General features: G+C 35.2%; 1 long non-coding RNA gene across 1 annotated transcript; it reads left to right on the top strand.

Moving 5' to 3' along the window:
- Nucleotides 1-3,154: 3,154 nt before the first annotated feature.
- LOC125672447 (uncharacterized) lies at nucleotides 3,155-5,429 on the top strand. The gene is made up of 2 exons (XR_007368995.2): nucleotides 3,155-3,848; nucleotides 4,766-5,429. It is a non-coding gene; the product is annotated as an uncharacterized LOC125672447 (long non-coding RNA).
- Nucleotides 5,430-12,014: the final 6,585 nt, after the last annotated feature.

Here is a 12,014-nt window from a genome sequence, read left to right as displayed (position 1 = left end):
TTCATGCATGTTTTACATCAATTTGACTCGTTTTGTTTTTGCCAATCCATATTCATGAATTCGCGAAGACAATATGTGGATCGAATATGGTGGTACAATAATGAACTACATATATCACTTAAAAGATATCGTCTATGACTACAATATGTTTTATTGAATTTGTATCTCCTATTGAACGTCGAGCCTGCGTTTCATCTCCAGTCCTCAATTATTCTTTATATAATCCTTTTTCCAATATATATTTAGATGTGCGTACATTAAAGTGGTTGAAGTAGTTTTCGATAATTGGATCTCCCGAGGCTTTGATATTGAATGTCTTTGATGAGGATTTTGGATGAGCTATTTGGACGAATTGGGCATGTCCTAATTCACTCCGCTTTTAACATTGATTGGCAAGCCTAAATACCAAAAAACATGTAGTCTGCGTTGTAAAAACGTTTGTAGATTGTATATTGAAACAGAATGCAAATCAGTTTTTGGAGAAGAATTTGGCCTGTATATTGAGAAAAACTAGAAACGCTATTTGAATGATTGCTTTATTTTTTGGACCAAATCTTTACAAGATCTACAACACTTCCACAACATGCTGAATCACCTACACAATAACATACGATTTACAATGGAAATTAACGAAAATGAATTACCATTTTTAGACATCCTGATTGTAAAGGAGGGGGTGAAAATCATAACAGATCTCTACTACAAGAATACAGATTCCTATCAATATTTGATGTTTATCTCATGGCATCCATCTCACACCAAACGAAACATCCCTTTTAACATGGCCCGGAGAATTTGCACAATAGTAATAGATGAGGATCGCAGAAATACAAGATTATCTGAACTTAAGACATTTTTATGCAGACAGAAATATCCACCAAAATTAATTGAAACAGCTATACAAAAGGCTAAAGAAACTCCCATCACAGAATTGCGAACTACTAAACAACATGAAGAAACCAACAACAAAATTCCGTTCGTTCTTACACACAAACCGAGAAATCACAACATATTCAAAACAGCCAAGCAGTTATTCCCTATTCTTCAACAATCAGAGACAATAAATGACCTCATTCGGCCCACGGATATACTCCACAGCAGACGTCAATCACCAAATTTGAAAATAAATTCTCACTAAAGCCGAATTTACATCAAACCCCGAAAAACCAGCAGTCTTCAAATACGAGGATCCATGATGCGGTACTTGCCAATTTATACAAGCCAGCCACTCCATAACTTTCAAAAACGGAATGGACTTCAAAGTAAATTAAAATATGATGTGTAAATCTAAAAATCTACTTCATTTTATGACGTGCCCTACATGTGGAGAAAACTATATAGGACAAACAGGAACCAAATTGGCTGACCGTGTTCGTGTACATAAACAACAGATCAGAGATCCTACAATAAGAAACACACTTTGTAGCGGACATTTTCATTCGTGCGGGGAAGGCAGTTTTTATATTTTTCCCATTTTACAAAGTAAGAGAGGAAAATGAACAATTACACAAAGCCAAGGAAAACGTTTTCATAAAACTGTTTAAGTCGAAGCTAAACCGTTAATAATTTACTCCATGTTATTTAACATGTACATTTTACATATAATGTCTCCTTTAATGTACAGGAATTTAGAGGCACTTAAAAGTTAGAGACTGAACTGTTTAAAATATGTCTGTATTTTTAAAAGTGCCTAACATTAACATTGTATAATGTTCTGACGTCACAATCATGACTGTATTATGTTTAACATTGCCCATGTAACGTCACGAGGATGACGTCATAATGGAACTTGTTTACATTGTTTAAAAATCTACTGACGAGCCCGCAGGGCGAAAGCGCTATAGATAAAATTTTGAGCATTGGGTTTTATTTTTTGACTTTATACATGTATATATATATATATATATATATATATATATGTATATATATATATGTAAGAAATGTATTTTGTGCTATTCACCAATTTGCAATATATGATCCTGAGATAGATCGATAGATAGATAGACAAAATGTATATGGGGATCATTTTAGAGTGCTTTTTACAAACATACATATCCGATATTTCCAACACGTACTTGCGTGTGCTTCCTGTTTTCAATTTCTTTGACTAATTCGATCACCTTCGCCAATTCGAATAAACATACGCAGTGGAATATATATTAATTATCTAATTTTCTTTCATTATATTAATAATCTAATCTTCTTTGATTTTTTGTGCATTCATAATTAAAACTCTCGTTATTAGCTAAAAGCAATTGATTTCGGGAGTTTCCCTGATATATTATCAATACTTTAACATGTTTTTAGCCAGGAGTGTATCATAATTACTTCAGAGCCAAAGCAATTGTCAAAGATATTGAACAAGAAAATTTCAAAATGATCCAAAAGACATGTTTGCTGACATTCCTAGTTTGTTATCTAGAAATAGCCGATGCCCGGAACTTTTCAATGACGAAAATACAGGGATCAAGATTAAAAGACAGCTGTTTTAAAACGCTTGATTTGACCGGAGAAAAGATGTGTGTCCACCAGTGCTCATATCACAGTGATTGTAAGGCAGTTAATTTCAACAAACAACAATTGTCTTGTGAACTGTTGACCCACTCAGGGGACGATTATCCAGGAGATCTACAAAATGACGTCGATTTCATTCACATTCACAATATTACGAACAACCAGGTTTGTCTTTAAATAAGTTTTTCTACAGTATTCGAAATCAATGCATGTGCACAACCGCCTAAACCATCCTTTATGTGTAATATGAGCCTATATTATGTACTTTGTTCCCTACGAGTGAAATTCAATGCGGTGAAAAGGTGAAGATAACGAACAGAGATCAATCTCATAACTCCTATAAGGAATACCAAATTAGGTGTGGGTAGATACGGACCCCTGGAGTCACACCCGCCGTGAACCCTATATATTGATAAGGTTAAGGGAGTAATCTGTAGTCATAATCAGTGTATAAAGAATGGCCTAACAATTGGAATGAAATAAGTCAGACAGCATTTCTGCTTCATACTTAAATATTTTATTGTACAGGTGACTCTCGATGGCTCGAACTTCGAACTCTCGACGTTCTCGGTCTCTCGAAGTGAAGTCATGGTCCCGATTTTTTTCTCTATATAACAAAGCAAAGAACATGACCCACGAACCATGAAAAATGGCCTAGCCTGGGAAATTGATAATTTCTGTATATAATAATCTTCGGGATATAGGCTTTCTAGAAATGTTTTTCTTTTTTTCATATATTCTATACTTTTTTGTTAATATGACGTTGAATATTGTGGTATTTAATGTTAAAAAATTAACATTTCGGGATACACGTCACAACAATAAACCTCCAATGACCATGTACAATGTACATGAACCTATAAATCTCTGAATTTATCAAGTTATATGCACTCAAATAGCTAGAATGGCTTATTCAATGATCATAATAAGCATTTTTGACCAAATTTGGGAAATAGAAATAAGAAATATTTTGGAAATGATGTTCAAAGCCGTGATTGTTCAACTTTACTTTTAAATTATTTTTACTTGAATTTTAAAATACTGAAATAAGAAGAATAAATATAGTATGTAGTTTATTTACATGGTGAAAGAAGTGAATCATTGGAACAATTCTGTTTCATATCATATTCCATAGTTTTGGGGTTTTTTGTTTTCTTTCTTATTTTTTTTTTTTTTAGTATTAAAACGACCGAGTATCGAAAGCAATGGTAACGAAATAAGTTGACACCGCGTCTCGTCAAAACATGTTCAATTCGAATTTACTCGGAATTACACGTTCAACGAGCATTTGCTGTGAAACCTGATTAAAGGAAAATTACTGTAGACACCTAATAGTAAGTATCAAATGATCTTTTTGTTACATGTACATGTAGATTTCATAGCGTAAATAATAACAACACAACACCGATATAGGGGATCAGAGTCAGTATATTATTGACTCTGAAAATACGATTTGAGAAATGATACTGTATAAATTTTACTGTATTTATCTTGATCAATAATTGTATATTCCTATACGTATTAATCATGTAAAGATACTGAGGTCTTTTAACCAACAATTTTTTTTTAAATGTTTGTGCAATACATTATTGACTGACAGAACGTAATTCATGAGCTGTGATCTAAAAATCTTCCAGGCATTAATATAGATTTGAATAGAATTACATCTAGATACATATTTGAAATAGAATATATCCTAAGGCTCTGTAGTTTTAAATTGTTTGGATTATATTGCATTTACATGTAATGTATACATGCTTGTAAATGCCACAGAATGAGAAATAATCTAAATTGGCCTATTTTGATAATGTTCCCAAAATAGAAGTATCATGTAGATCTATACAGGAAGTAACATTTACAAATCATGTTTGTTGTTTGTTATTTGCCAGTTAAGTATCATAATGATAATACTAGTAGTTCATAATAAGTAATTATTCTGCTAAAATCAAATACCCTTTTAATTGTCAACAAATACATCACTGGTAGAAAGGTTATAAAGCTTTTATCTAGCACAAGTTTCCATATTCTACAGGTTTACATATGTCAGCAAGTCCTCAAAAGCAGCTTTAGGGGTTCCCAGGAGATTCTGATGCTCACTGTTAGACTTTCGCTGTCGTCAAAATCCAACCTTATTTTCTCTTTTCTCAAAACTTCAGCTCTCAAAAACTTGTTTGATTAATTATGTCACTCCTGTTTTGTTGAACATGGTGTTGTCAGCAATAGGTTCAAGTTCTTCTATGTCTTGTTGTAGGTGATTTGTACAGAAGCGAGCCCCGGCAGGAATGATGGCCTCTTTTGAAATGAAGATTTCATGCCTTACTCCTACTGGGACTACAACTAACTTTGGACCTGGTCACTCGCAGATACAGCATGAAGTGTGCCCTCTTGATGTACATGGGGATGGGAGTGATACAGAAGGGGGACTAATTGGAAGAACTGCTGCTGGTGGTGGTGGTGCTGGACTGTCTTGAATCTGTTGCCTAACCGACTTGATATTCTTCTGTTTAATATGGGAGCAACACACACACTCTGGCATATATTGCACAGAAAATCATGATCAGATGGTGCCCTCCCTATCAGAGTGGTGATCACTGACCTATATTTCTTTGAAATCCTGGATCTGTGTTTTGGTTTTACTCTCCATGGACAGTTGAAACAGAGAAAGAATTAGGGACCACTCCTTGGCATATCTGAAATATTTATGTCATATACATGTAATTAAAATATACAATTTGGGTTGGATGAAAATCTTATCTTCATGTTAAAACCCATTAGCCTAGGTTATTTTTCCTAAAATCTAATTATAAATCAATTAACTTGTTAATTAATGCTTGGTGAATCAATTAATAAATTGTATTCAAGAACTTGGAATTATTTTTTTTCCCACTAATAAACTGAAAATGTGTATCTTCAAATGTTTTGTTGATTAATGTCAGTGTGACATATAGAGGGGGTATGGGGTTTACAACAATGTATACATGGTTAATTTATTTCTATTATGTAGTCCATGTAAATTTCTGTGGAAACGAGGAAGTTATTTATATTCGGTCTTTCCTATCCCGGGGTAGGAAAGACCGAATATAAATAACCCCCTCGTTTCCACGGAAATTAAGTCCATGAGAGCCTGAAATCTCCCAACCTGGGTCTGTTTAATGGACCCTTCCAAAGTCCTTTTTTAAGGAAAAAGTAAACCATTTTCCTAATCCAAAAAGAAAACTGGTGCAAAAACCATGAAATAATATAAATAATAGAAAAATTATCAGTAGTATTGTAATACATTTTCGGGGGTGGGGGGTGGGGGGTGGGGGTTGCCGTTTCACCTTTATAGATTGGGTTTTTTTTCCTAACATTTAAAACATATCTTTTCAATATCAATTTTGTCTATAGCACAAAATAAAAATTCTAAAATCAATTAAAGCGTTTGATTTTCGTGTGTATATATAAAACAAAACGAAAGAAAAAAAACTAGGATCCTCCACTAGTAAACTATGTTTTCCATTTAGAGTTATTGCCCTTCAATCGAAAAAACGTAAACATAATTAAGAGAATACTCTACATTTCAACACAAGTTTTGTCAAATATTATTTAACAAGATATATTTTGATATGTATTTAAATTGATCTACTTCATTAAAAACAAACTTTCTGTGTGTTTTTGTAGGTGTCTTTCCACGTATATACAAGGGACTTATGAATTTACGAACTTAAATAGTTGAAATTGAAAACAAAACGGTAATTTTATCTCCGTTCGATCTATGAATATTGTGCGTTCAAATTCTCAAACTGTGCAAATGTAAAATAGATAGAGCTTACAGCCGTGTTTGACATTGCTGTAATATTCGGACATTTGTTAATGTAACACGTTGCTACAACTTTACAGTTATGATTGACAGACTTAATATTTTATAAGAAACTTTGAACTGTAGCCTATATTAATTAAACGTAGATCTACATAATTTGTAAAAATTATGAGAACCAATGGACAAATTCATACGATAGATCATACTGTCTGAATATATATCGCACATCTCCATGCGTAATACATGTGTACATGCTGGGCCTGTGTAATTGAAATGTTTACTGGGGTATTCCTAGAGAGAATGTTCTATCGTTAAAATGATAATGTCCTACGGCACCGATTGTGGTGAGGGCCTGTCCCGAGACACAGATTATTCTAACTAGGGTATTCCGTATGGCCGAATAAGTTTGTACTGTACGTTTTATTCGAACATTCATTCTGTTTTGAACAATATCATTTTTAAAGTAACAAAAGGTAGGGAAATCGGTACTTTTAAAGCCATCGGAACGGACTTCGGAATCAAACATACACGATAGGTCCCCCCCCCCCCCCCGTACCTTTTTACCATAGGCCATGACTCTCATATTTACTCGTTTAGATATTGATTTTTTTATTTTAAAAAATATATAAGAACATAAAAACTCACCTCTTTGCTGTTTCTTTTTGAGTCGTATCAACTGTGTTAGTTGTATGTATTGACTTCCTTGGAATCTGACGTTTCCAGACGACACTTTTGTTATTTTTTTTTTTTTTCGACATGGCCGCATTGCTTACGAGTTAATTTTTTTGATGGAAAGTGTTAATCTAACTTTACATTTTAATTTTAGTTTACAAAATTGAGTCGTGAGTAATGCGGCCCATGTGAATTTATAGACTGAAGTTGGCAAATTTATGCGATTTTCCCGGAAAACGTGAAACTGCGGTAGGTTTGGGCATTTACTTGAGTGCTTTAAACATCCGGTGTGAGGAAACGATTGCGCAATACAACTTGGCTCATGTTATGGATAAAAAATATAATCTTAGATTTATTCTAAAGTGTTCTTTAATTTTTCCAAATTTGGTAGGCCAAAAATGGCATATTGTGGGTCATGTTCTTTACTATCGATCGCTCGAACGTTCGATCTCTCGAAGTGAAGTTGGGTCCCGTAAAACACATTTCATTGTTTTTCACTCTCGATCTCTCGAAGTGGTGGTAGCGTATACCCACCGTTACCCAAGCGTGTAATACCTTACCTGGCTTTTGTTGATTGCCGGAGGATAGTGTGGCTGTGGTAATTAGGTGTTAACATAGGTGGAACATCGCACGTGCTTCATTGTGGAGGTGGCAAATTTGAGTATACAATATTGGCTAATTGGTCAGTTTACACCTTACGCGGGGGTCTTGTGATGATTAAAATTCTTTATAATCCGACTATGAATAAAATCTATAATTTGTTTTGACTTGACAACGAGAGAGTAAGTTTTATACATTAATCTATAGATGTATATATATATAACAAAACCATTGCAATATCTGCAATACGATTCGAGCAAATTCTTGCAATCTGAAGTCAAAACAAAGAATTTAAAAATCTGCCGTTGTTTCTTCACCGGAAATATATCTTGACTAATTACTGACTCTGAAGCGCACTACTACGCCAAATAAACCACTCTGCTCTCCCGTAGACGTCTCCAGATGAGTGAAAGATTCATGAGATGGACATTAAACAATATACAATCAATCAATCGACTAGAACCTTTACGTTCCCAGACCAAACCGTTACTTTCTCATCTAAAACCGTTCGTTTTAGATAAAGCGCTCGTTTTCTCAAGCTATTCTTTCCGCATGGTCATTCGGAACTTATATGACATTATCAAATCATTGCCGATGATGTCGCTCGGTCGGGGATGAAGAAAAAATTGTTTTGTTGGTGATTTTTCCGGATCGGTCTCGACGAGATTTCGACAAAAAAATGAAATTCAAATTATGTGTTTAGTGTAAGCGCGTTAGAGTCTTAGAAACCTGTAAACTCGAAATGAGATACCACAGAGTCGTCAAATTCTGCTTCAAACTTACATGTAGATATTTTATCAAAAGTAGATATTAACGGCATACTAACAGCTCAACGTTATGACAAACGGGATGATTTCAGCTTCTCCATCGTCAACTTCTCATAATGATTCCATCATGTGATTCTCGTTTTCGCCCAAGTCTCTATTTCATATTTCTTATAGGAGAAGCGGAGATAACGAACAGTGAACAATTTCATAACTCCTATAAGCAATATAAAGTAGATAGTTGGGCAAACGCGAACCGCGGGAAACACCAGAGGTGGGATCTGGTGTCTAGGAAGAATAAACATCAAACCGATTCTCGACCGAAACATTGCGGAAACACATCTGAAACCATGTACACAAGATGTTCCTCCTACATGTAACTGAAATGTTGTGCAAACTTTAAGTTTCAGTAAGTTTCTGTTGCAAAAACGTAGATAGCCTAAATTTTTCAAGTGATGAAACTTTCTGAAACAGAGTTTCCGTGCATATACATGTACTTGGGAGAACCCATATACTTTCATGTACCTAATTTTCCCAGAGTCTCCACAGCTTGCCGAAACTGTTTTCATTAAGTGTCGTGTATTAGTATCAAGATTTTAAATATCGACCAAAGGCATCTTTAAAGCATATTTTAATTATGTGGTAGCAAAAATAAGCTTAAAATCATTTATATGAAAGGTTAAGATAACGAACAGTGATCAATCTCATAACTCCTATAAGGAATACAAAATAATGAGTTGGGCAAACACAGACCCTTGGACATACCAGAGGTGGGATCAGGTACCTAGGAGGAGTAAACATCCCCTGTCGACAGGTCACACACGGCGTGAGCCCTATGTCCTGATCAGGTAAACGGAGTAATCTGTAGTCAAAATCATTGTCCCAAGAACAGCCTCAGTCTATATATATTCTACAGATAGGTAAATATATAGCGGTACGTGCTATCTGTTTATAGGAGGGTGTCATGACAAATATATCGCGATCTTTTTTTTCAACGAACATTCGACAACTGCCCCTTGATTATTCTACTAAGCTACATGTATCCACACATTGAAGAAGTAATAAAATTCAATCATTGGTATTAGTTTTCAGATTTCTGTTCAAGCAATCCGTGTCCGGCACATTATCGATGTGTGAGGGGCCACCACAGGGCACTTTGTGTAATGTCAGGTGAGTATTATACACTATTATACACTAATTAGAAATTGTAGTAGTAGAGGCTGTCGTAATTCAAAACTCTAGCAAACAACCTGGTGTCGGTTACACGATTCAGTCATAAAAATCTCAATTTATTGAACTATTAGTTTGTGAGAAGTAATTTTCAATTTGTTCAGTTCAATTTGAGCAATATTAAACCAGTTATATGTACATAAATGTAGAAAAAGAGTTCCAATGAGAATCTTTGAAAATAACCTTTTGCATTACGACCAGGAACTTGACAAGGATGAATATAAAAAAAATTACAATCCTGTATCAAACTTACCTTTCCTATCTAAAATATTGGAAAAAGCAGTAGTAGCTCCACCTGAGAATATCTAAACGCTTACCATTTTCCTGACCAGGTGAAATCTGCCTGTCACTCCACAGAAACGAATCTATTACGGATTTACCATGGTATCCAAGGGCTGATCCAGGAATTGCGGTTACGGGGGCGCCACTTTGCTGTTTTTGGCTATATTTAGCTCTAAAGCTTCATAGTTATTTCGGATTTCAAACATTTCGGTTGAGCATCACTGAAGAGACATTATTTGTCGAAATGCGCATCTGGTGCATCAAAATTGGTACCGTATAAGTTTTACAGGAGGTCTGGGGCCCCCAGTGGCTCCAGGGCGAAGCCCTGATCGCCCCCGGAAGCTCCTGGATTTTACAGATTTTATAGGGCTTGATATATGTCTCCTGTTTAAGTAATTTGTACTATTTTCTATCATTTTTAATAAGGTGAAATTAGTAAAATGACGCTTTTAAGGGTTTTTGGAAAGTTCTCCCAATAAAGAAATTATTCCTTTTTTATCGTTTAGTACATTTTTCTAAACAAGATACCAAAATATACCTCAAATTTGAAAAGTTTAGGGTGGGCGCGAGCCGGCTGCCCCCCCCCCCCCCCCCCCCACCTTTAAATCAGCCACTGATATCACCTGCATGTATTGCACAGGTAAAGATAAGGAAAGGTGATCAATAAGCAATACAAAATAGAGAGTTGGGCAAACACAGACCCCTGGATATACCACAGGTGAGATCAGGTACCTAGGAGGAGTAAGCATCTCCTGTCGACCGATCTCTCAGCTGTATTCGACGTCATAAACCATAGTATTCTAATCAGGCCTGTGGATTATGCTTTGGTATCACGGGATCGGCTCTGTCATGGATAAAGTCTTATTTCTCTGGTAGAAGTCAACCAATTGTTATTGGATCTACATAGTCCAGAGAGTTCCTCCTCCACTTTGGTGTTCCACAGGGTTCGGTATTAGGATCTTGTCTATATAGTTTTTTCCAAACCAATCGGAAAAATTTGATGGAGGCACAGCATGTCCTATCATTGCTACGCGGATGATACTTGGGTATACCTGGTTATAAATCCGTAAGACAGCTGTGACAGCATTACAGACAGACTTGAACGGTGTCTTTCGTACATTGACAATTGAATCCAAAACAACATACTCAAGCTAAATCAGGAAAAGACAGTACTTACCATGTTTACCCCAAAACGTAAATCTAGTGAATTATTAGGATATCAACTGGCTTTTGATAGATATGTAATTACTAGCGCTTCGTGTGTCAAAAATCTCGGAATGTTTTTGACAGCACACGTAGCATGAAATGTCAAATAAGAACATTGACTAAATCGTGTTATTTTCCACTTCGTAATATCGGTTGAATTAGATCTTTTATAACGAAAGATGCGTGAAGGACACTGGTTAGATCGCTGATTACATTCCGTCTTCATTATGGAAATGCACTTCTTTATGGTGTTAATTCACCATCCTTGCAGAAGTTACAGAAAGTTCAAAACACCATTGCTAGGCTGGTGACACGTTCAAGGAAATAGCATATTGCACCAATTCTCATATCGCATCACTGGTTACCTGTGACATGTCGAACGAAATAAAAATTCCCGTTGTATAGTTTCAAGGCTTTTAATACATACATGTAATTTTGATCAGAAAAAAAACACAATTCGGCTAAAACGTGTTTTATCACTAAACAGGCTATGACGGTGCATATATGGGTACAGTAACCACAGTAATCTTACTCGATAATACTTTTAGATAAGAAAACGATTTACCATTGTTTCCTTTACTTATAACAGAATGTTCGACGCAAGGAATAACACTTGTCAACGGTAATTTAGCAAGTACTGTGATTCCAGTAGGTGGTACCTTAAAATTCACTTGCTTCCATGGATATTCAAAGAGAATCATTAATACGACATGTCTCAGTGACGGCGAAATTCAAAATGCTGATAAAATAGCTTGTCGTGAGTACATGGATATCTTTTACGTTTGTTTTATGCAGTAATTTAAATTCCTAATGCATTTTGAAATGTAACATATCTTAATAAACAACAGCATTGATGAAAATTAACAGAATGAAGCATGAATATGTACTTCTTATCACAGTTCTGTTGTCTGATTTTGACCTTTGTCTTTTCCTGATGTAATTTATTA

This window comes from Ostrea edulis, chromosome 6, assembly GCF_947568905.1.
Source record: "Ostrea edulis chromosome 6, xbOstEdul1.1, whole genome shotgun sequence".
Classification (NCBI taxonomy): domain Eukaryota; kingdom Metazoa; phylum Mollusca; class Bivalvia; order Ostreida; family Ostreidae; genus Ostrea; species Ostrea edulis.
This window is presented reverse-complemented; position numbering and strand designations above follow the sequence as displayed.